This window comes from Astatotilapia calliptera, chromosome 3 (genome assembly GCF_964374335.1).
Source record: "Astatotilapia calliptera chromosome 3, fAstCal68.1, whole genome shotgun sequence".
Taxonomy (NCBI): Eukaryota; Metazoa; Chordata; class Actinopteri; order Cichliformes; family Cichlidae; genus Astatotilapia; species Astatotilapia calliptera.
In genome coordinates, this window is record NC_137424.1 from 24,182,353 (window position 1) to 24,207,908 (window position 25,556).

Here is a 25,556-nt window from a genome sequence, read left to right on the forward strand (position 1 = left end):
CCGGTCACTCAGGCCCTGGTGTGGTGTAGGTGGCATCAGCTAGCAGCACAAGACATTGGAAAACAGCCAAAAGCAATGTCGTTAATGTGCCCTCATTAATGGGCAGCTGCTTTTGGTCTTTTAATACACCCCTTCTCTGGATCAAAAGCGGTTCAATGACATGAAAATGAAAGGCTTACAGCACCAGGTATTCCCAGGTAGTCTCCCATCCAAGTACTAACCAAGCCCAGCCCTGCTTAGCTTCCGAGATCAGACGAGTTCGGGCGTGCTCAGGGTGGTATGGCCGTAAGCTGCTGGCCCCAGCAAAATGTCTCAATTTATGGATTCAACTGATTAGGTGGCAAGTACCTGAAGTTACGAAGACAATCCTTTAACCATACCTGCATGTTTGCATAATACCCTAACCCAAAGGCTCAGTTTAGCATTTATCTAACAGCACAGGCCCTGGATTGTTGAAGATGGCCTCAGGAACCAGCACAGGGCCTGGTGTGTTGTACATGGCCACAGCTAGCAGCACAGGGCCTGGTTTGGTGAAGATGGCCTCGGCCAGAAGCGCAGGGCCTGGTGTGATGTGAGTGGCCTGAGCAAGAGCCACAGGCCCTGGTGTGGTCTAAGTCGCCTCAGCCAGAAGCCACAGGCACTGGTGTGGTGTAAGTGGCCTCAGCCAGCAGCCACAGGCCCTGGTGTGGTGTAAGTGGCCTCAGCCAGAAGCCACAGGCACTGGTGTGGTGTAAGTGGCCTCAGCCAGCAGCCACAGGCCCTGGTGTGGTGTAAGTGGCCTCAGCCAGTGCCACAGGCCCTGGTGTGGTGTAAGTGGCCTGAGCAAGAGCCACAGACCCTGGTGTGGTGTAATTGGCCTCAATAGCAACTAATGCCCTGGTGTGGTGTAGGTGGCCTCAGCCAGCAGCCACAGGCCCTGGTGTGGTGTAAGTGGCCTCAATAGCAACTAATGCCCTGGTGTGGTGTAAGTGGCCTCGGCCAGCAGCCACAGGGCCTGGTGTGATAGGAGTGGCCTGAGCAAGAGCCACAGGCCCTGGTGTGGAGTAAGTGGCCTGAGCAAGAGCCACAGGCCCTGGTGTGGTGTAAGTGGCCTCAGCCAGAGCCACAGGCCCTGGTGTGGTGTAAGTGGCCTCAGAAGCAAATAAGGCCGTGGTGTGGTGTAAGTGGCCTCAGCCAGAGCCACAGGCCCTGGTGTGGTGTAAGTGGCCTCAATAGCAACTAAGGCCCTGGTGTGGTGTAAGTGGCCTCATCCAGCAGCCACAGGCCTTGGTGTGGTGTAAGTCGCCTCATCCAGCAGCCACAGGCCCTGGTGTGGTAAAAGTGGCCTGAGCAAGAGCCATAGACCCTGGTGTGGTGTAATTGGCCTCAATAGCAAGTAAGGCCCTGGTGTGGTGTAGGTGGCCTCAGCCAGCAGCCACAGGCCCTGGTGTGGTGTAAGTGGCCTCAGCCAGCAACCACAGGCCCTGATGTGGTGTAAGTGGCCCCAGCCGGTCACTCAGGCCCTGGTGTGGTGTAAGTGGCATCAGCTAGCAGCACAAGACATTGGAAAACAGCCAAAAGCAATGTCGTTAATGTGCCCTCATTAATGGGCAGCTGCTTTTGGTCTTTTAATACACCCCTTCTCTGGATCAAAAGCGGTTCAATGACATGAAAATGAAAGGCTTACAGCACCAGGTATTCCAAGGAAGTCTCCCATCCAAGTACTAACCAAGCCCAGCCCTGCTTAGCTTCCGAGATCAGACGAGGTCGGGCGTGCTCAGGGTGGTATGGCCGTAAGCTGCTGGCCCCAGCACAATGTCTCAATTTATGGATTCAACTGATTAGGTGGCAAGTACCTGAAGTTACGAAGACAATCCTATAACCATACCTGCATGTTTGCATAATACCCTAACCCAAAGGCTCAGTTTAGCATTTATCCAACAGCACAGGCCCTGGATTGTTGAAGATGGCCTCAGGAACCAGAACAGGGCCTGGTGTGTTGTACATGGCCACAGCTAGCAGCACAGGGCCTGGTTTGGTGAAGATGGCCTCGGCCAGAAGCACAGGGCCTGGTGTGATATGAGTGGCCTGAGCAAGAGCCACAGGCCCTGGTGTGGAGTAAGTGGCCTGAGCAAGAGCCACAGGCCCTGGTGTGGTGTAAGTGGCCTGAGCAAGAGCAACAGGCCCTGGTGTGGTGTAATTGGCCTCAATAGCAACTAAGGCCCTGGTGTGGTGTATGTGACCTCAGCCAGCAGCCACAGGCCCTGGTGTGGTGTAAGTGGCCTCAGAAGCAAATAAGGCCGTGGTGTTGTGTATGTGGCCTCAGCCAGCAGCCACAGGCCCTTGGTGTGGTGTAAGTGGCCTCAGCCAGCAGCCACAGGCCCTGGTGTGGTGTGGGTGGCCTCAGCCAGCAGCCACAGGCCCTTGGTGTGGTGTAAGTCGCCTCATCCAGCAGCCACAGGCCCTGATGTGGTGTAAGTGGCCTCAGCCAGAGCCACAGGCCCTGGTGTGGTGTAAGTTGCCTCAGCCAGAGCCACAGGGTCTGGTGTGATATGAGTGGCCTGAGCAAGAGCCACAGGCCCTGGTGTGGTGTAAGTGGCCTCAGCCAGCAGCCACAGGCCCTGGTGTGGTGTGGGTGGCCTCAGCCAGCAGCCACAGGCCCTTGGTGTGGTGTAAGTCGCCTCATCCAGCAGCCACAGGCCCTGATGTGGTGTAAGTGGCCTCAGCCAGAGCCACAGGCCCTGGTGTGGTGTAAGTGGCCTCAGCCAGAGCCACAGGCCCTGATGTGGTGTAAGTGGCCCCAGCCGGTCACTCAGGCCCTGGTGTGGTGTAGGTGGCATCAGCTAGCAGCACAAGACATTGGAAAACAGCCAAAAGCAGTGTCGTTAATGTGCCCTCATTAATGGGCAGCTGCTTTTGGTCTTTTAATACACCCCTTCTCTGGATCAAAAGCGGTTCAATGACATGAAAATGAAAGGCTTACAGCACCAGGTATTCCCAGGCAGTCTCCCATCCAAGTACTAACCAAGCCCAGCCCTTCTTAGCTTCCGAGATCAGACGAGGTCGGGCGTGCTCAGGGTGGTATGGCCGTAAGCTGCTGGCCCCAGCACAATGTCTCAATTTATGGATTCAACTGATTAGGTGGCAAGTACCTGAAGTTACGAAGACAATCCTATAACCATACCTGCATGTTTGCATAATACCCTAACCCAAAGGCTCAGTTTGGCATTTATCTAACAGCACAGGCCCTGGATTGTTGAAGATGGCCTCAGGAACCAGCACAGGGCCTGGTGTGTTGTACATGGCCACAGCAAGCAGCACAGGGCCTGGTTTGGTGAAGATGGCCTCGGCCAGAAGCACAGGGTCTGGTGTGATATGAGTGGCCTGAGCAAGAGCCACAGGCCCTGGTGTGGTGTAAGTGGCCTCAGCCAGCAGCCACAGGCCCTGGTGTGGTGTGGGTGGCCTCAGCCAGCAGCCACAGGCCCTTGTGTGGTGTAAGTGGCCTCAGCCAGCAGCCACAGGCCCTGGTGTGGTGTAAGTGACCTCAGCCAGTGCCACAGGCCCTGGTGTGGTGTAATTGGCCTCAATAGCAACTAAGGCCCTGGTGTTGTGTATGTGGCCTCAGCCAGCAGCCACAGGCCCTGGTGTGGTGTAAGTGGCCTCAATAGCAACTAATGCCCTGGTGTGGTGTAAGTGGCCTCAGCCAGCAGCCACAGGCACTGGTGTGGTGTAAGTGCCCTCAGCCAGCAGCCACAGGCCCTGGTGTGGTGTAAGTGGCATGAGCAAGAGCCACAGGCACTGGTGTGGTGTAAGTGGCCTCAGCCAGAAGCCACAGGCACTGGTGTGGTGTAAGTGCCCTCAGCCAGCAGCCACAGGCCCTGGTGTGGTGTAAGTGGCCTCAGCCAGCAGCCACAGGCCCTGGTGTGGTGTAAGTGGCCTCAGCCAGCAGCCACAGGCCCTGGTGTGGTGTAAGTGGCCTCAGCCAGTGCCACAGGCCCTGGTGTGGTGTAAGTGGCCTGAGCAAGAGCCACAGACCCTGGTGTGGTGTAATTGGCCTCAATAGCAACTAATGCCCTGGTGTGGTGTAAGTGGCCTCAGCCAGCAGCCACAGGCCCTGGTGTGGTGTAAGTGGCCTCAGCCAGCAGCCACAGGCCCTGATGTGGTGTAAGTGGCCCCAGCCGGTCACTCAGGCCCTGGTGTGGTGTAGGTGGCATCAGCTAGCAGCACAAGACATTGGAAAACAGCCAAAAGCAATGTCGTTAATGTGCCCTCATTAATGGGCAGCTGCTTTTGGTCTTTTAATACACCCCTTCTCTGGATCAAAAGCGGTTCAAAGACATGAAAATGAAAGGCTTACAGCACCTGGTATTCCAAGGAAGTCTCCCATCCAAGTACTAACCAAGAACAGCCCTGCTTAGCTTCCGAGATCAGACGTGGTCGGGCATGCTCAGGGTGGTATGGCCCTAAGCTGCTGGCCACAGCACAATGTCTCAATTTATGGATTCAAGTGATTAGGTGGCAAGTACCTGGAGTTACGAAGACAATCCTATAACCATACCTGCATGTTTGCATAATACCCTAACCCAAAGGCTCAGTTTAGCATTTATCCAACAGCACAGGCCCTGGATTGTTGAAGATGGCCTCAGGAACAAGAACAGGGCCTGGTGTGTTGTACATGGTCACAGCTAGCAGCACAGGGCCTGGTTTGGTGAAGATGGCCTCGGCCAGAAGCGCAGGGCCTGGTGTGATATGAGTGGCCTGAGCAAGAGCCACAGGCCCTGGTGTGGTGTAAGTGGCCTGAGCAAGAGCCACAGGCCCTGGTGTGGTGTAAGTGGCCTCAGCCAGAGCCACAGGCCCTGGTGTGGTGTAAGTGGCCTCAGAAGCAAATAAGGCCGTGGTGTGGTGTAAGTGGCCTCAGCCAGAGCCACAGGCCCTGGTGTGGTGTAAGTGGCCTCAATAGCAACTAAGGCCCTGGTGTTGTGTAAGTGGCCTCATCCAGCAGCCACAGGCCTTGGTGTGGTGTAAGTCGCCTCATCCAGCAGCCACAGGCCCTGGTGTGGTGTAAGTGGCCTGAGCAAGAGCCACAGACCCTGGTGTGGTGTAATTGGCCTCAATAGCAAGTAAGGCCCTGGTGTGGTGTAGGTGGCCTCAGCCAGCAGCCACAGGCCCTGGTGTGGTGTAAGTGGCCTCAGCCAGCAACCACAGGCCCTGATGTGGTGTAAGTGGCCCCAGCCGGTCACTCTGGCCCTGGTGTGGTGTAAGTGGCATCAGCTAGCAGCACAAGACATTGGAAAACAGCCAAAAGCAATGTCGTTAATGTGCCCTCATTAATGGGCAGCTGCTTTTGGTCTTTTAATACACCCCTTCTCTGGATCAAAAGCGGTTCAATGACATGAAAATGAAAGGCTTACAGCACTAGGTATTCCAAGGAAGTCTCCCATCCAAGTACTAACCAAGCCCAGCCCTGCTTAGCTTCCGAGATCAGACGAGGTCGGGCGTGCTCAGGGTGGTATGGCCGTAAGCTGCTGGCCCCAGCACAATGTCTCAATTTATGGATTCAACTGATTAGGTGGCAAGTACCTGAAGTTACGAAGACAATCCTATAACCATACCTGCATGTTTGCATAATACCCTAACCCAAAGGCTCAGTTTAGCATTTATCCAACAGCACAGGCCCTGGATTGTTGAAGATGGCCTCAGGAACCAGAACAGGGCCTGGTGTGTTGTACATGGCCACAGCTAGCAGCACAGGGCCTGGTTTGGTGAAGATGGCCTCGGCCAGAAGCACAGGGCCTGGTGTGATATGAGTGGCCTGAGCAAGAGCCACAGGCCCTGGTGTGGAGTAAGTGGCCTGAGCAAGAGCCACAGGCCCTGGTGTGGTGTAAGTGGCCTGAGCAAGAGCAACAGGCCCTGGTGTGGTGTAATTGGCCTCAATAGCAACTAAGGCCCTGGTGTGGTGTATGTGGCCTCAGCCAGCAGCCACAGGCCCTGGTGTGGTGTAAGTGGCCTCAGAAGCAAAAAAGGCCATGGTGTTGTGTATGTGGCCTCAGCCAGCAGCCACAGGCCCTTGGTGTGGTGTAAGTGGCCTCAGCCAGCAGCCACAGGCCCTGGTGTGGTGTAGGTGGCCTCAGCCAGCAGCCACAGGCCCTTGGTGTGGTGTAAGTCGCCTCATCCAGCAGCCACAGGCCCTGATGTGGTGTAAGTGGCCTCAGCCAGAGCCACAGGCCCTGGTGTGGTGTAAGTGGCCTCAGCCAGAGCCACAGGGTCTGGTGTGATATGAGTGGCCTGAGCAAGAGCCACAGGCCCTGGTGTGGTGTAAGTGGCCTCAGCCAGCAGCCACAGGCCCTGGTGTGGTGTGGGTGGCCTCAGCCAGCAGCCACAGGCCCTTGGTGTGGTGTAAGTCGCCTCATCCAGCAGCCACAGGCCCTGATGTGGTGTAAGTGGCCTCAGCCAGAACCACAGGCCCTGGTGTAGTGTAAGTGGCCTCAGCCAGTGCCACAGGCCCTGGTGTGGTGTAAGTGGCCTGAGCAAGAGCCACAGACCCTGGTGTGGTGTAATTGGCCTCAATAGCAACTAATGCCCTGGTGTGGTGTAGGTGGCCTCAGCCAGCAGCCACAGGCCCTGGTGTGGTGTAAGTGGCCTCAGCCAGCAGCCACAGGCCCTGGTGTGGTGTAAGTGGCCTCAGCCAGCAACCACAGGCCCTGATGTGGTGTAAGTGGCCCCAGCCGGTCACTCTGGCCCTGGTGTGGTGTAAGTGGCATCAGCTAGCAGCACAAGACATTGGAAAACAGCCAAAAGCAATGTCGTTAATGTGCCCTCATTAATGGGCAGCTGCTTTTGGTCTTTTAATACACCCCTTCTCTGGATCAAAAGCGGTTCAATGACATGAAAATGAAAGGCTTACAGCACTAGGTATTCCAAGGAAGTCTCCCATCCAAGTACTAACCAAGCCCAGCCCTGCTTAGCTTCCGAGATCAGACGAGGTCGGGCGTGCTCAGGGTGGTATGGCCGTAAGCTGCTGGCCCCAGCACAATGTCTCAATTTATGGATTCAACTGATTAGGTGGCAAGTACCTGAAGTTACGAAGACAATCCTATAACCATACCTGCATGTTTGCATAATACCCTAACCCAAAGGCTCAGTTTAGCATTTATCCAACAGCACAGGCCCTGGATTGTTGAAGATGGCCTCAGGAACCAGAACAGGGCCTGGTGTGTTGTACATGGCCACAGCTAGCAGCACAGGGCCTTGTTTGGTGAAGATGGCCTCGGCCAGAAGCACAGGGCCTGGTGTGATATGAGTGGCCTGAGCAAGAGCCACAGGCCCTGGTGTGGAGTAAGTGGCCTGAGCAAGAGCCACAGGCCCTGGTGTGGTGTAAGTGGCCTGAGCAAGAGCAACAGGCCCTGGTGTGGTGTAATTGGCCTCAATAGCAACTAAGGCCCTGGTGTGGTGTATGTGGCCTCAGCCAGCAGCCACAGGCCCTGGTGTGGTGTAAGTGGCCTCAGAAGCAAAAAAGGCCATGGTGTTGTGTATGTGGCCTCAGCCAGCAGCCACAGGCCCTTGGTGTGGTGTAAGTGGCCTCAGCCAGCAGCCACAGGCCCTGGTGTGGTGTAGGTGGCCTCAGCCAGCAGCCACAGGCCCTTGGTGTGGTGTAAGTCGCCTCATCCAGCAGCCACAGGCCCTGATGTGGTGTAAGTGGCCTCAGCCAGAGCCACAGGCCCTGGTGTGGTGTAAGTGGCCTCAGCCAGAGCCACAGGGTCTGGTGTGATATGAGTGGCCTGAGCAAGAGCCACAGGCCCTGGTGTGGTGTAAGTGGCCTCAGCCAGCAGCCACAGGCCCTGGTGTGGTGTGGGTGGCCTCAGCCAGCAGCCACAGGCCCTTGGTGTGGTGTAAGTCGCCTCATCCAGCAGCCACAGGCCCTGATGTGGTGTAAGTGGCCTCAGCCAGAACCACAGGCCCTGGTGTAGTGTAAGTGGCCTCAGCCAGTGCCACAGGCCCTGGTGTGGTGTAAGTGGCCTGAGCAAGAGCCACAGACCCTGGTGTGGTGTAATTGGCCTCAATAGCAACTAATGCCCTGGTGTGGTGTAGGTGGCCTCAGCCAGCAGCCACAGGCCCTGGTGTGGTGTAAGTGGCCTCAGCCAGCAGCCACAGGCCCTGGTGTGGTGTAAGTGGCCTCAGCCAGAGCCACAGGCCCTGATGTGGTGTAAGTGGCCCCAGCCGGTCACTCAGGCCCTGGTGTGGTGTAGGTGGCATCAGCTAGCAGCACAAGACATTGGAAAAAAGCCAAAAGCAGTGTCGTTAATGTGCCCTCATTAATGGGCAGCTGCTTTTGGTCTTTTAATACACCCCTTCTCTGGATCAAAAGCAGTTCAATGACATGAAAATGAAAGGCTTACAGCACCAGGTATTCCCAGGCAGTCTCCCATCCAAGTACTAACCAAGCCCAGCCCTGCTTAGCTTCCGAGATCAGACGAGGTCGGGCGTGCTCAGGGTGGTATGGCCGTAAGCTGCTGGCCCCAGCACAATGTCTCAATTTATGGATTCAAGTGATTAGGTGGCAAGTACCTGAAGTTACGAAGACAATCCTATAACCATAACTGCATGTTTGCATAATACCCTAACCCAAAGGCTCAGTTTGGCATTTATCCAACAGCACAGGCCCTGGATTGTTGAAGATGGCTTCTGGAACCAGCACAGGGCCTGGTGTGTTGTACATGGCCACAGCTAGCAGCACAGGGCCTGGTTGGGTGAAGATGGCCTCGGCCAGAAGCACAGGGTCTGGTGTGATATGAGTGGCCTGAGCAAGAGCCACAGGCCCTGGTGTGGTGTAAGTGGCCTCAGCCAGCAGCCACAGGCCCTGGTGTGGTGTAAGTGGCCTCAGCCAGCAGCCACAGGCCCTGGTGTGGTGTAAGTGGCCTCAGCCAGTGCCACAGGCCCTGGTGTGGTGTAATTGGCCTCAATAGCAACTAAGGCCCTGGTGTGGTGTATGTGGCCTCAGCCAGCAGCCACAGGCCCTGGTGTGGTGTACATGGCCACAGCCAGCAGCCACAGGCCCTGGTGTGGTGTAAGTGGCCTCAATAGCAACTAAGGCCCTGGTGTGGTGTAAGTGGCCTCAGCCAGCAGCCACAGGCCTTGGTGTGGTGTAAGTCGCCTCATCCAGCAGCCACAGGCCCTGGTGTGGTGTAAGTGGCCTCAGCCAGCAGCCACAGGCCCTGGTGTGGTGTAAGTGGCCTCAGCCAGTGCCACAGGCCCTGGTGTGGTGTAAGTGGCCTGAGCAAGAGCCACAGACCCTGGTGTGGTGTAATTGGCCTCAATAGCAACTAATGCCCTGGTGTGGTGTAAGTGGCCTCAGCCAGCAGCCACAGGCCCTGGTGTGGTGTAAGTGGCCTCAGCCAGCAGCCACAGGCCCTGATGTGGTGTAAGTGGCCCCAGCCGGTCACTCAGGCCCTGGTGTGGTGTAGGTGGCATCAGCTAGCAGCACAAGACATTGGAAAACAGCCAAAAGCAGTGTCGTTAATGTGCCCTCATTAATGGGCAGCTTCTTTTGGTCTTTTAATACACCCCTTCTCTGGATCAAAAGCGGTTCAATGACATGAAAAAGAAAGGCTTACAGCACCAGGTATTCCCAGGTAGTCTCCCATCCAAGTACTAACCAAGCCCAGCCATGCTTATCTTCCGAGATCAGACGAGGTCGGGCGTGCTCAGGGTGGTATGGCCGTAAGCTGCTGGCCCCAGCACAATGTCTCAATTTATGGATTCAACTGATTAGGTGGCAAGTACCTGAAGTTACGAAGACAATCCTTTAACCATACCTGCATGTTTGCATAATACCCTAACCCAAAGGCTCAGTTTAGCATTTATCTAACAGCACAGGCCCTGGATTGTTGAAGATGGCCTCAGGAACAAGCACAGGGCCTGGTGTGTTGTACATGGCCACAGCAAGAAGCACAGGGCCTGGTTTGGTGAAGATGGCCTCGGCCAGAAGCACAGGGCCTGGTGTGGTATGAGTGGCCTGAGCAAGAGCCACAGGCCCTGGTGTGGTGTAAGTGGCCTGAGCAAGAGCCACAGGCCCTGGTGTGGTGTAAGTGGTCTCAGCCAGCAGCCACAGGCCCTGGTGTGGTGTAGGTGGCCTCAGCCAGCAGCCACAGGCCCTTGTGTGGTGTAAGTGGCCTCAGCCAGCAGCCACAGGCCCTGGTGTGGTGTAAGTGGCCTGAGCAAGAGCCACAGACCCTGGTGTGGTGTAATTGGCCTCAATAGCAACTAAGGCCCTGGTGTGGTGTAGGTGGCCTCAGCCAGCAGCCACAGGCCTTGGTGTGGTGTAAGTGGCCTCAGCCAGAGCCACAGGCCCTGATGTGGTGTAAGTGGCCCCAGCCGGTCACTTAGGCCCTGGTGTTGTGTAGGTGGCATCAGCTAGCAGCCACAGGCCCTGGTGTGGTGTAAGTGGCCTCAGCCAGAGCCACAGACCCTGATGTGGTGTAATTGGCCTCAATAGCAACTAAGGCCCTGGTGTGGTGTAGGTGGCCTCAGCCAGCAGCCACAGGCCCTGGTGTGGTGTAAGTGGCCTCAGCCAGCAGCCACAGGCCCTGGTGTGGTGTAAGTGGCCTCAGCCAGAGCCACAGGCCCTGATGTGGTGTAAGTGGCCCCAGCCGGTCACTCAGGCCCTGGTGTGGTGTAGGTGGCATCAGCTAGCAGCACAAGACATTGGAAAAGAGCCAAAAGCAGTGTCGTTAATGTGCCCTCATTAATGGGCAGCTGCTTTTGGTCTTTTAATACACCCCTTCTCTGGATCAAAAGCGGTTCAATGACATGAAAATGAAAGGCTTACAGCACCAGGTATTCCAAGGAAGTCTCCCATCCAAGTACTAACCAAGCCCAGCCCTGCTTAGCTTCCGAGATCAGACGAGGTCGGGCGTGCTCAGGGTGGTATGGCCGTAAGCTGCTGGCCCCAGCACAATGTCTCAATTTATGGATTCAAGTGATTAGGTGGCAAGTACCTGGAGTTACGAAGACAATCCTATAACCATACCCGCATGTTTGCATAATACCCTAACCAAAAGGCTCAGTTTAGCATTTATCCAACAGCACAGGCCCTGGATTGTTGAAGATGGCCTCAGGAACCAGAACAGGGCCTGGTGTGTTGTACATGGCCACAGCTAGCAGCACAGGGCCTGGTTTGGTGAAGATGGCCTCGGCCAGAAGCACAGGGCCTGGTGTGATATGAGTGGCCTGAGCAAGAGCCACAGGCCCTGGTGTGGTGTAAGTGGCCTGAGCAAGAGCCACAGGCCCTGGTGTGGAGTAAGTGGCCTGAGCAAGAGCCACAGGCCCTGGTGTGGTGTAAGTGGCCTGAGCAAGAGCCACAGGCCCTGGTGTGGTGTAATTGGCCTCAATAGCAACTAAGGCCCTGGTGTGGTGTATGTGGCCTCAGCCAGCAGCCACAGGCCCTGGTGTGGTGTAAGTGGCCTGAGAAGCAAATAAGGCCGTATTGTGGTGTATGTGGCCTCAGCCAGGAGCCACAGGCCCTGGTGTGGTGTAAGTGGCCTGAGCAAGAGCCACAGACCCTGGTGTGGTGTAAGTGGCCTCAGCCAGCAGCCACAGGCCTTGGTGTGGTGTAAGTCGCCTCAGCCAGAAGCCACAGGCACTGGTGTGGTGTAAGTGGCCTCAGCCAGCAGCCACAGGCCCTGGTGTGGTGTAAGTGGCCTCATCCAGAGCCACAGGCCCTGGTGTGGTGTAAGTGGCCTCAGAAGCAAATAAGGCCGTGGTGTGGTGTAAGTGGCCTCAGCCAGAAGCCACAGGCACTGGTGTGGTGTAAGTGGCCTCAGCCAGCAGCCACAGGCCCTGGTGTGGTGTAAGTGACTTCAGCCAGTGCCACAGGCCCTGGTGTGGTGTAAGTGGCCTGAGCAAGAGCCACCGACCCTGGTGTGGTGTAATTGGCCTCAATAGCAACTAATGCCCTGGTGTGGTGTAGGTGGCCTCAGCCAGCAGCCACAGGCCCTGGTGTGGTGTAAGTGGCCTCAGCCAGTGCCACAGGCCCTGGTGTGGTGTAAGGGGCCTCAATAGCAACTAATGCCCTGGTGTGGTGTAAGTGGCCTCAGCCAACAGCCACAGGCACTGCTGTGGTGTAAGTGCCCTCAGCCAGCAGACATAGGCCCTGGTGTGGTGTAAGTGGCCTCAGCCAGCAGCCACAGGCCCTGGTGTGGTGTAAGTGGCCTCAGCCAGCAGCCACAGGCCATGGTGTGGTGTAAGTGGCCTCAGCCAGCAGCCACAGGCCCTGGTGTGGTGTAAGTGGCCTCAGCCAGTGCCACAGGCCCTGGTGTGGTGTAAGTGGCCTGAGCAAGAGTCACAGACCCTGGTGTGGTGTAATTGGCCTCAATAGCAACTAATGCCCTGGTGTGGTGTAGGTGGCCTCAGCCAGCAGCCACAGGCCCTGGTGTGGTGTAAGTGGCCTCAGCCAGCAGCCCCAGGCCCTGGTGTGGTGTAAGTGGCCTGAGCAAGAGCCACAGACCCTGGTGTGGTGTAATTGGCCTCAATAGCAACTAATGCCCTGGTGTGGTGTAAGTGGCCTCAGCCCGCAGCCACAGGCCCTGGTGTGGTGTAAGTGGCCTCAGCCAGCAGCCACAGGCCCTGATGTGGTGTAAGTGGCCCCAGCCGGTCACTCAGGCCCTGGTGTGGTGTAGGTGGCATCAGCTAGCAGCACAAGACATTGGAAAACAGCCAAAAGCAATGTCGTTAATGTGCCCTCATTAATGGGCAGCTGCTTTTGGTCTTTTAATACACCCCTTCTCTGGATCAAAAGCGGTTCAATGACATGAAAATGAAAGGCTTATAGCACCAGGTATTCCCAGGCAGTCTCCCATCCAAGTACTAACCAAGCCCAGCCCTGCTTAGCTTCCGAGATTAGACGAGGTCGGGCGTGCTCAGGGTGGTATGGCCGTAAGCTGCTGGCCCCAGCACAATGTCTCAATTTATGGATTCAACTGATTAGGTGGCAAGTACCTGAAGTTACGAAGACAATCCTTTAACCATACCTGCATGTTTGCATAATACCCTAACCCAAAGGCTCAGTTTAGCATTTATCTAACAGCACAGGCCCTGGATTGTTGAAGATGGCCTCAGGAACCAGCACAGGGCCTGGTGTGTTGTACATGGCCACAGCAAGAAGCACAGGGCCTGGTTTGGTGAAGATGGCCTCGGCAAGAAGCGCAGGGCCTGGTGTGATGTGAGTGGCCTGAGCAAGAGCCACAGGCCCTGGTGTGGTGCAAGTGGCCTCAGCCAGAAGCCACAGGCACTGGTGTGGTGTAAGTGGCCTCAGCCAGCAGCCACAGGCCCTGGTGTGGTGTAAGTGGCCTCAGCCAGCAGCCACAGGCCCTGGTGTGGTGTAAGTGGCCTCAGCCAGCAGCCACAGGCCCTGGTGTGGTGTAAGTGGCCTCAGCCAGCAGCCACAGGCCCTGGTGTGGTGTAAGTGGCCTCAGCCAGAGCCACAGGCCCTGGTGTAGTGTAAGTGGCCTCAGCCAGTGCCACAGGCCCTGGTGTGGTGTAAGTGGCCTGAGCAAGAGCCACAGACCCTGGTGTGGTGTAATTGGCCTCAATAGCAACTAATGCCCTGGTGTGGTGTAGGTGGCCTCAGCCAGCAGCCACAGGCCCTGGTGTGGTGTAAGTGGCCTCAGCCAGTGCCACAGGCCCTGGTGTGGTGTAAGGGGCCTCAATAGCAACTAATGCCCTGGTGTGGTGTAAGTGGCCTCAGCCAGCAGCCACTGGCACTGGTGTGGTGTAAGTGGCCTCAGCCAGCAGCCACAGGCCCTGGTGTGGTGTAAGTGGCCTCAGCCAGCAGCCACAGGCCCTGGTGTGGTGTAAGTGGCCTGAGCCAGCAGCCACAGGCCCTGGTGTGGTGTAAGTGGCCTCAGCCAGAAGCCACAGGCCCTGGTGTGGTGTAAGTGCCCTCAGCCAGCAGCCACAGGCCCTGGTGTGGTGTAAGTGACCTCAGCCAGCAGCCACAGGCCCTGGTGTGGTGTAAGTGGCCTCAGCTAGCAGCCACAGGCCCTGGTGTGGTGTAAGTGGCCTCAGCCAGTGCCACAGGCCCTGGTGTGGTGTAAGTGGCCTGAGCAAGAGTCACAGACCCTGGTGTGGTGTAATTGGCCTCAATAGCAACTAATGCCCTGGTGTGGTGTAGGTGGCCTCAGCCAGCAGCCACAGGCCCTGGTGTGGTGTAAGTGGCCTCAGCCAGTGCCACAGGCCCTGGTGTGGTGTAAGTGGCCTGAGCAAGAGCCACAGGCCCTGGTGTGGTGTAAGTGGCCTCAGCCAGCAGCCACAGGCCCTGGTGTGGTGTAAGTGGCCTGAGCAAGAGCCACAGGCCCTGGTGTGGTGTAAGTGGCCTCAGCCAGAAGCCACAGGCACTGGTGTGGTGTAAGTGCCCTCAGCCAGCAGCCACAGGCCCTGGTGTGGTGTAAGTGACCTCAGCCAGCAGCCACAGGCCCTGGTGTGGTGTAAGTGGCCTCAGCCAGCAGCCACAGGCCCTGGTGTGGTGTAAGTGGCCTCAGCCAGTGCCACAGGCCCTGGTGTGGTGTAAGTGGCCTGAGCAAGAGTCACAGACCCTGGTGTGGTGTAATTGGCCTCAATAGCAACTAATGCCCTGGTGTGGTGTAGGTGGCCTCAGCCAGCAGCCACAGGCCCTGATGTGGTGTAAGTGGCCCCAGCCGGTCACTCAGGCCCTGGTGTGGTGTAGGTGGCATCAGCTAGCAGCACAAGACATTGGAAAAGAGCCAAAATCAATGTCGTTAATGTGCCCTCATTAATGGGCAGCTGCTTTTGGTCTTTTAATACACCCCTTCTCTGGATCAAAAGCGGTTCAATGACATGAAAATGAAAGGCTTACAGCACCAGGTATTCCCAGGTAGTCTCCCATCCAAGTACTAACCAAGCCCAGCCCTGCTTAGCTTCCGAGATCAGACGAGGTCGGGCATGCTCAGGGTGGTATGGCCGTAAGCTGCTGGCCCCAGCACAATGTCTCAATTTATGGATTCAACTGATTAGGTGGCAAGTACCTGAAGTTACGAAGACAATCCTTTAACCATACCTGCATGTTTGCATAATACCCTAACCCAAGGGCTCAGTTTAGCATTTATCTAACAGCACAGGCCCTGGATTGTTGAAGATGGCCTCAGGAACCAGCACAGGGCCTGGTGTGTTGTACATGGCCACAGCTAGCAGCACAGGGCCTGGTTTGGTGAAGATGGCCTCGGCCAGAAGCGCAGGGCCTGGTGTGATGTGAGTGGCCTGAGCAAGAGCCACAGGCCCTGGTGTGGTGTAAGTGGCCTCAGCCAGAAGCCACAGGCACTGGTGTGGTGTAAGTGGCCTCAGCCAGCAGCCACAGGCCCTGGTGTGGTGTAAGTGGCCTCAGCCAGCAGCCACAGGCCCTGGTGTGGTGTAAGTGGCCTCAGCCAGCAGCCACAGGCCCTGGTGTGGTGTAAGTGGCCTCAGCCAGCAGCCACAGGCCCTGGTGTGGTGTAAGTGGCCTCAGCCAGAGCCACAGGCCCTGGTGTAGTGTAAGTGGCCTCAGCCAGTGCCACAGGCCCTGGTGTGGTGTAAGTGGCCTGAGCAAAAGCCACAGACCCTGGTGTGGTGTAATTGGCCTCAATTGCAACTAATGCCCTGTTGTGGTGTATGTGGCCTCAGCCAGCAGCCACAGGCCCTGGTGTGGTGTAAGTGGCCTCAGCCAGTGCCACAGGCCCTGGTGTGGTGTAAGGGGCCTCAATAGCAACTAATGCCCTGGTGTGGTGTAAGTGGCCTCAGCCAGCAGCCACAGGCACTGGTGTGGTGTAAGTGGCCTCAGCCAGCAGCCACAGGCCCTGGTGTGGTGTAAGTGGCCTCAGCCAGCAGCCACAGGCCCTGGTGTGGTGTAAGTGGCCTGAGCCAGCAGCCACAGGCCCTGGTGTGGTGTAAGTGGCCTCAGCCAGAAGCCACAGGCACTGGTGTGGTGTAAGTGCCCTCAGCCAGCAGCCACAGGCACTGGTGTGGTGTAAGTGACCTCAGCCAGTGCCACAGGCCCTGGTGTGGTGTAAGTGGTCTGAGCAAGAGCCAAAGACCCTGGTGTGGTGTAATTGGCCTCAATAGCAACTTATGCCCTGGTGTGGTGTAAGTGGCCTCAGCCAGCAGCCACAGGCCCTGGTGTGGTGTAAGTGGCCTCAATAGCAACTAATGCCCTGGTGTGGTGTAAGTGGCCTCAGCCAGCAGCCACAGGCCCTGGTGTGGTGTAAGTGGCCTCAGCCAGCAGCCACAGGCCCTGGTGTGGTGTAAGTGGCCTGAGCAAGAGCCACAGACCCTGGTGTGGTGTAATTGGCCTCAATAGCAACTAATGCCCTGTTGTGGTGTATGTGGCCTCAGCCAGCAGCCACAGGCCCTGGTGTGGTGTAAGTGGCCTCAGCCAGTGCCACAGGCCCTGGTGTGGTGTAAGGGGCCTCAATAGCAACTAATGCCCTGGTGTGGTGTAAGTGGCCTCAGCCAGCAGCCACAGGCACTGGTGTGGTGTAAGTGGCCTCAGCCAGCAGCCACAGGCCCTGGTGTGGTGTAAGTGACCTCAGCCAGCAGCCACAGGCCCTGGTGTGGTGTAAGTGGCCTCAGCCAGCAGCCACAGGCCCTGGTGTGGTGTAAGTGGCCTGAGCCAGCAGCCACAGGCCCTGGTGTGGTGTAAGTGGCCTCAGCCAGAAGCCACAGGCACTGGTGTGGTGTAAGTGCCCTCAGCCAGCAGCCACAGGCCCTGGTGTGGTGTAAGTGACCTCAGCCAGTGCCACAGGCCCTGGTGTGGTGTAAGTGGCCTGAGCAAGAGCCACAGGCCCTGGTGTGGTGTAAGTGGCCTCAGCCAGCAGCCACAGGCCTTGGTGTGGTGTAAGTGGCCTGAGCAAGAGTCACAGACCCTGGTGTGGTGTAATTGGCCTCAATAGCAACTAATGCCCTGGTGTGGTGTAGGTGGCCTCAGCCAGCAGCCACAGGCCCTGGTGTGGTGTAAGTGGCCTCAGCCAGTGCCACAGGCCCTGGTGTGGTGTAAGTGGCCTGAGCAAGAGCCACAGGCCCTGGTGTGGTGTAAGTGGCCTCAGCCAGCAGCCACAGGCCTTGGTGTGGTGTAAGTGGCCTGAGCAAGAGCCACAGGCCCTGGTGTGGTGTAAGTGGCCTCAGCCAGAAGCCACAGGCACTGGTGTGGTGTAAGTGCCCTCAGCCAGCAGCCACAGGCCCTGGTGTGGTGTAAGTGACCTCAGCCAGCAGCCACAGGCCCTGGTGTGGTGTAAGTGGCCTCAGCCAGCAGCCACAGGCCCTGGTGTGGTGTAAGTGGCCTCAGCCAGTGCCACAGGCCCTGGTGTGGTGTAAGTGGCCTGAGCAAGAGTCACAGACCCTGGTGTGGTGTAATTGGCCTCAATAGCAACTAATGCCCTGGTGTGGTGTAGGTGGCCTCAGCCAGCAGCCACAGGCCCTGGTGTGGTGTAAGTGGCCTCAGCCAGTGCCACAGGCCCTGGTGTGGTGTAGGGGGCCTCAATAGCAACTAATGCCCTGGTGTGGTGTAAGTGGCCTCAGCCAGCAGCCACAGGCCCTGGTGTGGTGTAAGTGGCCTCAGCCAGAGCCACAGGCCCTGGTGTGGTGTAAGTGGCCTCAGCCAGTGCCACAGGCCCTGGTGTGGTGTAAGTGGCCTGAGCAAGAGCCACAGACCCTGGTGTGGTGTAATTGGCCTCAATAGCAACTAATGCCCTGGTGTGGTGTAGGTGGCCTCAGCCAGCAGCCACAGGCCCTGGTGTGGTGTAAGTGGCCTCAATAGCAACTAATGCCCTGGTGTGGTGTAAGTGGCCTCAGCCAGCAGCCACAGGCCCTGGTGTGGTGTAAGTGGCCTGAGCAAGAGCCACAGACCCTGGTGTGGTGTAATTGGCCTCAATAGCAACTAAGGCCCTGGTGTGGTGTAGGTGGCCTCAGCCAGCAGCCACAGGCCCTGGTGTGGTGTAAGTGGCCTCAGCCAGCAGCCACAGGCCCTGGTGTGGTGTAAGTGGCCTCAGCCAGCAGCCACAGGCCCTGATGTGGTGTAAGTGGCCCCAGCCGGTCACTCAGGCCCTGGTGTGGTGTAGGTGGCATCAGCTAGCAGCACAAGACATTGGAAAACAGCCAAAAGCAATGTCGTTAATGTGCCCTCATTAATGGGCAGCTGCTTTTGGTCTTTTAATACACCCCTTCTCTGGATCAAAAGCGGTTCAATGACATGAAAATGAAAGGCTTACAGCACCAGGTATTCCCAGGTAGTCTCCCATCCAAGTACTAACCAAGCCCAGCCCTGCTTAGCTTCCGAGATCAGACGAGGTCGGGCGTGCTCAGGGTGGTATGGCCGTAAGCTGCTGGCCCCAGCACAATGTCTCAATTTATGGATTCAACTGATTAGGTGGCAAGTACCTGAAGTTACGAAGACAATCCTTTAACCATACCTGCATGTTTGCATAATACCCTAACCCAAAGGCTCAGTTTAGCATTTATCTAACAGCACAGGCCCTGGATTGTTGAAGATGGCCTCAGGAACCAGCACAGGGCCTGGTGTGTTGTACATGGCCACAGCTAGCAGCACAGGGCCTGGTTTGGTGAAGATGGCCTCGGCCAGAAGCGCAGGGCCTGGTGTGATATGAGTGGCCTGAGCAAGAGCCACAGGCCCTGGTGTGGTGTAAGTGGCCTGAGCAAGAGCCACAGGCCCTGGTGTGGTGTAAGTGGCCTCAGCCAGCAGCCACAGGCCCTGGTGTGGTGTAAGTGGCCTCAGCCAGAGCCACAGGTCCTGGTGTGGTGTAAGTGGCCTCAGCCAGTGCCACAGGCCCTGGTGTGGTGTAAGTGGCCTCAGCCAGAAGCCACAGGCCCTGGTGTGGTGTAAGTGGCCTCAGCCAGCAGCCACAGGCCCTGGTGTGGTGTAATTGGCCTCAGCCAGAGCCACAGGTCCTGGTGTGGTGTAAGTGGCCTCAGCCAGTGCCACAGGCCCTGGTGTGGTGTAAGTGGCCTGAGCAAGAGCCACAGACCCTGGTGTGGTGTAATTGGCCTCAATAGCAACTAATGCCCTGGTGTGGTGTAGGTGGCCTCAGCCAGCAGCCACAGGCCCTGGTGTGGTGTAAGTGGCCTCAATAGCAACTAATGCCCTGGTGTGGTGTAAGTGGCCTCAGCCAGCAGCCACAGGCCCTGGTGTGGTGTAAGTGGCCTCAGCCAGAGCCACAGGTCCGGGTGTGGTGTAAGTGGCCTCAGCCAGAGCCACAGGTCCTGGTGTGGTGTAAGTGGCCTCAGCCAGTGCCACAGGCCCTGGTGTGGTGTAAGTGGCCTCAGCCAGCAGCCACAGGCCCTGGTGTGGTGTAAGTGGCCTCAGCCAGCAGCCACAGGCCCTGGTGTGGTGTAAGTGGCCTCAGCCAGCAGCCACAGGCCCTGGTGTGGTGTAAGTGGCCTCAGCCAGCAGCCACAGGCCCTGGTGTGGTGTAAGTGGCCTCAGCCAGAGCCACAGGTCCTGGTGTGGTGTAAGTGGCCTCAGCCAGTGCCACAGGCCCTGGTGTGGTGTAAGTGGCCTGAGCAAGAGCCACAGACCCTGTTGTGGTGTAATTGGCCTCAATAGCAACTAAGGCCCTGGTGTGGTGTAGGTGGCCTCAGCCAGCAGCCACAGGCCCTGGTGTGGTGTAAGTGGCCTCAGCCAGCAGCCACAGGCCCTGGTGTGGTGTAAGTGGCCTCAGCCAGCAGCCACAGGCCCTGGTGTGGTGTAAGTGGCCTCAGCCAGCAGCCACAGGCCCTGGTGTGGTGTAAGTGGCCTCAGCCAGAGCCACAGGCCCTGGTGTAGTGTAAGTGGCCTCAGCCAGTGCCACAGGCCCTGGTGTGGTGTAAGTGGCCTGAGCAAGAGCCACAGACCCTGGTGTGGTGTAATTGGCCTCAATAGCAACTAATGCCCTGGTGTGGTGTAGGTGGCCTCAGCCAGCAGCCACAGGCCCTGGTGTGGTGTAAGTGGCCTCAGCCAGTGCCACAGGCCCTGGTGTGGTGTAAGGGGCCTCAATAGCAACTAATGCCCTGGTGTGGTGTAAGTGGCCTCAGCCAGCAGCCAAAGGCACTGGTGTGGTGTAAGTGCCCTCAGCCAGCAGCCACAGGCCCTGGTGTGGTGTAAGTGGCCTCAGCCAGCAGCCACAGGCCCTGGTGTGGTGTAAGTGGCCTCAGCCAGCAGCACAGGCCCTGGTGTGGTGTAAGTGGCCTGAGCAAGAGCCACAGGCCCTGGTGTGGTGTAAGTGGCCTCAGCCAGAAGCCACAGGCACTGGTGTGGTGTAAGTGCCCTCAGCCAGCAGCCACAGGCCCTGGTGTGGTGTAAGTGACCTCAGCCAGCAGCCACAGGCCCTGGTGTGGTGTAAGTGGCCTCAGCCAGCAGCCACAGGCCCTGGTGTGGTGTAAGTGGCCTCAGCCAGTGCCACAGGCCCTGGTGTGGTGTAAGTGGCCTGAGCAAGAGTCACAGACCCTGGTGTGGTGTAATTGGCCTCAATAGCAACTAATGCCCTGGTGTGGTGTAGGTGGCCTCAGCCAGCAGCCACAGGCCCTGGTGCGGTGTAAGTGGCCTCAGCCAGTGCCACAGGCCCTGGTGTGGTGTAAGTGGCCTGAGCAAGAGCCACAGACCCTGGTGTGGTGTAATTGGCCTCAATAGCAACTAATGCCCTGGTGTGGTGTAAGTGGCCTCAGCCAGCAGCCACAGGCCCTGGTGTGGTGTAAGTGGCCTCAGCCAGCAGCCACAGGCCCTGATGTGGTGTAAGTGGCCCCAGCCGGTCACTCAGGCCCTGGTGTGGTGTAGGTGGCATCAGCTAGCAGCACAAGACATTGGAAAACAGCCAAAAGCAATGTCGTTAATGTGCCATCATTAATGGGCAGCTGCTTTTGGTCTTTTAATACACCCCTTCTCTGGATCAAAAGCGGTTCAATGACATGAAAATGAAAGGCTTACAGCACCAGGTAGTCTCCCATCCAAGTACAAACCAAGCCCAGCCCTGCTTAGCTTCCGAGATCAGACGAGGTCGGGCGTGCTCAGGGTGGTATGGCCGTAAGCTGCTGGCCCCAGCACAATGTCTCAATTTATGGATTCAACTGATTAGGTGGCAAGTACCTGAAGTTACGAAGACAATCCTTTAACCATACCTGCATGTTTGCATAATACCCTAACCCAAAGGCTCAGTTTAGCATTTATCTAACAGCACAGGCCATGGATTGTTGAAGATGGCCTCAGGAACCAGCACAGGGCCTGGTGTGTTGTACATGGCCACAGCTAGCAGCACAGGGCCTGGTTTGGTGAAGATGGCCTCGGCCAGAAGCGCAGGGCCTGGTGTGATGTGAGTGGCCTGAGCAAGAGCCACAGGCCCTGGTGTGGTGTAAGTGGCCTCAGCCAGAAGCCACAGGCACTGGTGTGGTGTAAGTGGCCTCAGCCAGCAGCCACAGGCCCTGGTGTGGTGTAAGTGGCCTCAGCCAGCAGCCACAGGCCCTGGTGTGGTGTAAGTGGCCTCAGCCAGCAGCCACAGGCCCTGGTGTGGTGTAAGTGGCCTCAGCCAGAGCCACAGGCCCTGGTGTGGTGTAAGTGGCCTCAGCCACTGCCACAGGCCCTGGTGTGGTGTAAGTGGCCTGAGCAAGAGCCAAAGACCCTGGTGTGGTGTAATTGGCCTCAATAGCAACTAATGCCCTGGTGTGGTGTAGGTGGCCTCAGCCAGCAGCCACAGGCCCTGGTGTGGTGTCAGTGGCCTCAATAGCAACTAATGCCCTGGTGTGGTGTAAGTGGCCTCAGCCAGCAGCCACAGGCCCTGGTGTGGTGTAAGTGGCTTGAGCAAGAGCCACAGACCCTGGTGTGGTGTAATTGGCCTCAATAGCAACTAAGGCCCTGGTGTGGTGTAGGTGGCCTCAGCCAGCAGCCACAGGCCCTGGTGTGGTGTAAGTGGCCTCAGCCAGCAGCCACAGGCCCTGGTGTGGTGTAAGTGGCCTCAGCCAGCAGCCACAGGCCCTGATGTGGTGTAAGTGGCCCCAGCCGGTCACTCAGGCCCTGGTGTGGTGTAGGTGGCATCAGCTAGCAGCACAAGACATTGGAAAACAGCCAAAAGCAATGTCGTTAATGTGCCCTCATTAATGGGCAGCTGCTTTTGGTCTTTTAATACACCCCTTCTCTGGATCAAAAGTGGTTCAGTGACATGAAAATGAAATGCTTACAGCACCAGGTATTCCCAGGCGGTCTCCCATCCAAGTACTAACCAAGCCCAGCCCTGCTTAGCTTCCGAGATCAGACGAGGTCGGGCGTGCTCAGGGTGGTATGGCCGTAAGCTGCTGGCCCCAGCACAATGTCTCAATTTATGGATTCAACTGATTAGGTGGCAAGTACCTGAAGTTACGAAGACAATCCTTTAACCATACCTGCATTTTTGCATAATACCCTAACCCAAAGGCTCAGTTTAGCATTTATCTAACAGCACAGGCCCTGGATTGTTGAAGATGGCCTCAGGAACCAGCACAGGGCCTGGTGTGTTGTACATGGCCACAGCAAGCAGCACAGGGCCAGGTTTGGTGAAGATGGCCTCGGCCAGAAGCACAGGGTCTGGTGTGATATGAGTGGCCTGAGCAAGAGCCACAGGCCCTGGTGTGGTGTAAGTGGCCTCAGCCAGAAGCCACAGGCCCTGGTGTGGTGTAGGTGGCCTCAGCCAGCAGCCACAGGCCCTTGTGTGCTGTAAGTGGCCTCAGCCAGCAGCCACAGGCCCTGGTGTGGTGTAAGTGGCCTCAGCCAGCAGCCACAGGCCCTGGTGTGGTGTAATTGGCCTCAATAGCAACTAAGGCCCTGGTGTGGTGTAAGTGGCCTCAGCCAGCAGCCACAGGCCCTGGTGTGGTGTAAGTGGCCTCAGCCAGTGCCACAGGCCCTGGTGTGGTGTAAGGGGCCTCAATAGCAACTAATGCCCTGGTGTGGTGTAAGTGGCCTCAGCCAGCAGCCACAGGCACTGGTGTGGTGTAAGTGCCCTCAACAAGCAGCCACAGGCCCTGGTGTGGTGTAAGTGGCCTCAGCCAGCAGCCACAGGCCCTGGTGTGGTGTAAGTGGCCTCAGCCAGCAGCCACAGGCCCTGGTGTGGTGTAAGTGGCCCAAGCAAGAGCCACAGGCCCTGGTGTGGTGTAAGTGGCCTCAGCCAGAAGCCACAGGCACTGGTGTGGTGTAAGTGCCCTCAGCCAGCAGCCACAGGCCCTGGTGTGGTGTAAGTGACCTCAGCCAGCAGCCACAGGCCCTGGTGTGGTGTAAGTGGCCTCAGCCAGCAGCCACAGGCCCTGGTGTGGTGTAAGTGGCCTCAGCCAGTGCCACAGGCACTGGTGTGGTGTAAGTGGCCTGAGCAAGAGTCACAGACCCTGGTGTGGTGTAATTGGCCTCAATAGCAACTAATGCCCTGGTGTGGTGTAGGTGGCCTCAGCCAGCAGCCACAGGCCCTGGTGTGGTGTAAGTGGCCTCAGCCAGTGCCACAGGCCCTGGTGTGGTGTAAGTGGCCTGAGCAAGAGCCACAGACCCTCGTGTGGTGTAATTGGCCTCAATAGCAACTAATGCCCTGGTGTGGTGTAAGTGGCCTCAGCCAGCAGCCACAGGCCCTGGTGTGGTGTAAGTGGCCTCAGAAGCAAATAAGGCCGTATTGTGGTGTATGTGGCCTCAGCCAGGAGCCACAGGCCCTGGTGTGGTGTAAGTGGCCTGAGCAAGAGCCACAGACCCTGGTGTGGTGTAAGTGGCCTCAGCCAGCAGCCACAGGCCTTGGTGTGGTGTAAGTGGCCTCAGCCAGAAGCCACAGGCACTGGTGTGGTGTAAGTGGCCTCAGCCAGCAGCCACAGGCCCTGGTGTGGTGTAAGTGGCCTGAGCAAGAGCCACAGGCCCTGGTGTGGTGTAATTGGCCTCAATAGCAACTAAGGCCCTGGTGTGGTGTAAGTGGCCTCATCCAGAGCCACAGGCCCTGGTGTGGTGTAAGTGGCCTCAGAAGCAAATAAGGCCGTGGTGTGGTGTAAGTGGCCTCAGCCAGAAGCCACAGGCACTGGTGTGGTGTAAGTGGCCTCAGCCAGCAGCCACAGGCCCTGGTGTGGTGTAAGTGACTTCAGCCAGTGCCACAGGCCCTGGTGTGGTGTAAGTGGCCTGAGCAAGAGCCACCGACCCTGGTGTGGTGTAATTGGCCTCAATAGCAACTAATGCCCTGGTCTGGTGTAGGTGGCCTCAGCCAGCAGCCACAGGCCCTGGTGTGGTGTAAGTGGCCTCAGCCAGTGCCACAGGCCCTGGTGTGGTGTAAGGGGCCTCAATAGCAACTAATGCCCTGGTGTGGTGTAAGTGGCCTCAGCCAACAGCCACAGGCACTGGTGTGGTGTAAGTGCCCTCAGCCAGCAGCCATAGGCCCTGGTGTGGTGTAAGTGGCCTCAGCCAGCAGCCACAGGCCCTGGTGTGGTGTAAGTGGCCTGAGCAAGAGCCACAGGCACTGGTGTGGTGTAAGTGCCCTCAGCCAGCAGCCACAGGCCCTGGTGTGGTGTAAGTGGCCTCAGCCAGCAGCCACAGGCCCTGGTGTGGTGTAAGTGGCCTCAGCCAGCAGCCACAGGCCATGGTGTGGTGTAAGTGGCCTCAGCCAGCAGCCACAGGCCCTGGTGTGGTGTAAGTGGCCTCAGCCAGCAGCCACAGGCCCTGGTGTGGTGTAAGTGGCCTCAGCCAGAGCCACAGGCCCTGGTATAGTGTAAGTGGCCTCAACCAGTGCCACAGGCCCTGGTGGGGTGTAAGTGGCCTGAGCAAGAGCCACAGACCCTGGTGTGGTGTAATTGGCCTCAATAGCAACTAATGCCCTGGTGTGGTGTAGGTGGCCTCAGCCAGCAGCCACAGGCCCTGGTGTGGTGTAAGTGCCCTCAGCCAGCAGCCACAGGCACTGGTGTGGTGTAAGTGCCCTCAGCCAGCAGCCACAGGCCCTGGTGTGGTGTAAGTGGCCTCAGCCAGCAGCCACAGGCCATGGTGTGGTGTAAGTGGCCTCAGCCAGCAGCCACAGGCCCTGGTGTGGTGTAAGTGGCCTCAGCCAGTGCCACAGGCCCTGGTGTGGTGTAAGTGGCCTGAGCAAGAGTCACAGACCCTGGTGTGGTGTAATTGGCCTCAATAGCAACTAATGCCCTGGTGTGGTGTAGGTGGCCTCAGCCAGCAGCCACAGGCCCTGGTGTGGTGTAAGTGGCCTCAGCCAGTGCCACAGGCCCTGGTGTGGTGTAAGTGGCCTGAGCAAGAGCCACAGGCCCTGGTGTGGTGTAAGTGGCCTCAGCCAGAAGCCACAGGCACTGGTGTGGTGTAAGTGCCCTCAGCCAGCAGCCACAGGCACTGGTGTGGTGTAAGTGACCTCAGCCAGCAGCCACAGGCCCTGGTGTGGTGTAAGTGGCCTCAGCCAGAAGCCACAGGCACTGGTGTGGTGTAAGTGCCCTCAGCCAGCAGCCACAGGCACTGGTGTGGTGTAAGTGACCTCAGCCAGCAGCCACATGCCCTGGTGTGGTGTAAGTGGCCTCAGCCAGCAGCCACAGGCCCTGGTGTGGTGTAAGTGGCCTCAGCCAGTGCCACAGGC

At 57.7% G+C, this 25,556-nt stretch overlaps 11 non-coding genes and 3 pseudogenes across 11 annotated transcripts; all 14 read right to left on the minus strand.

Moving 5' to 3' along the window:
• Positions 1 to 172: 172 nt before the first annotated feature.
• On the minus strand, positions 173 to 291 carry LOC145426645 (5S ribosomal RNA). The gene has a single exon (XR_013907355.1). It is a non-coding gene; the product is annotated as a 5S ribosomal RNA (ribosomal RNA).
• Positions 292 to 1,659: 1,368 nt separating this feature from the next.
• Positions 1,660 to 1,778, minus strand: LOC145426786 (5S ribosomal RNA). The gene has a single exon (XR_013907503.1). It is a non-coding gene; the product is annotated as a 5S ribosomal RNA (ribosomal RNA).
• Positions 1,779 to 2,955: 1,177 nt separating this feature from the next.
• Positions 2,956 to 3,074, minus strand: LOC145427052 (5S ribosomal RNA). The gene has a single exon (XR_013907776.1). It is a non-coding gene; the product is annotated as a 5S ribosomal RNA (ribosomal RNA).
• A 1,255-nt stretch (positions 3,075 to 4,329) lies between these two features.
• On the minus strand, positions 4,330 to 4,448 carry LOC145427434 (5S ribosomal RNA; annotated as a pseudogene).
• Positions 4,449 to 5,383: 935 nt separating this feature from the next.
• Positions 5,384 to 5,502, minus strand: LOC145426614 (5S ribosomal RNA). Its single transcript, XR_013907324.1, has one exon. It is a non-coding gene; the product is annotated as a 5S ribosomal RNA (ribosomal RNA).
• Positions 5,503 to 6,876: 1,374 nt separating this feature from the next.
• Positions 6,877 to 6,995, minus strand: LOC145426615 (5S ribosomal RNA). The gene has a single exon (XR_013907325.1). It is a non-coding gene; the product is annotated as a 5S ribosomal RNA (ribosomal RNA).
• Positions 6,996 to 8,368: 1,373 nt separating this feature from the next.
• On the minus strand, positions 8,369 to 8,487 carry LOC145426533 (5S ribosomal RNA). The gene has a single exon (XR_013907243.1). It is a non-coding gene; the product is annotated as a 5S ribosomal RNA (ribosomal RNA).
• A 1,096-nt stretch (positions 8,488 to 9,583) lies between these two features.
• Positions 9,584 to 9,702, minus strand: LOC145427084 (5S ribosomal RNA). The gene has a single exon (XR_013907808.1). It is a non-coding gene; the product is annotated as a 5S ribosomal RNA (ribosomal RNA).
• A 1,095-nt stretch (positions 9,703 to 10,797) lies between these two features.
• On the minus strand, positions 10,798 to 10,916 carry LOC145426787 (5S ribosomal RNA). The gene has a single exon (XR_013907504.1). It is a non-coding gene; the product is annotated as a 5S ribosomal RNA (ribosomal RNA).
• Positions 10,917 to 12,796: 1,880 nt separating this feature from the next.
• On the minus strand, positions 12,797 to 12,915 carry LOC145427314 (5S ribosomal RNA; annotated as a pseudogene).
• A 1,926-nt stretch (positions 12,916 to 14,841) lies between these two features.
• LOC145426681 (5S ribosomal RNA) lies at positions 14,842 to 14,960 on the minus strand. Its single transcript, XR_013907392.1, has one exon. It is a non-coding gene; the product is annotated as a 5S ribosomal RNA (ribosomal RNA).
• A 3,260-nt stretch (positions 14,961 to 18,220) lies between these two features.
• On the minus strand, positions 18,221 to 18,339 carry LOC145427808 (5S ribosomal RNA). Its single transcript, XR_013908350.1, has one exon. It is a non-coding gene; the product is annotated as a 5S ribosomal RNA (ribosomal RNA).
• Positions 18,340 to 20,928: 2,589 nt separating this feature from the next.
• LOC145427466 (5S ribosomal RNA) lies at positions 20,929 to 21,037 on the minus strand (annotated as a pseudogene).
• A 1,135-nt stretch (positions 21,038 to 22,172) lies between these two features.
• LOC145427858 (5S ribosomal RNA) lies at positions 22,173 to 22,291 on the minus strand. Its single transcript, XR_013908400.1, has one exon. It is a non-coding gene; the product is annotated as a 5S ribosomal RNA (ribosomal RNA).
• Between the last annotated feature and the right edge of the window lie 3,265 nt (positions 22,292 to 25,556).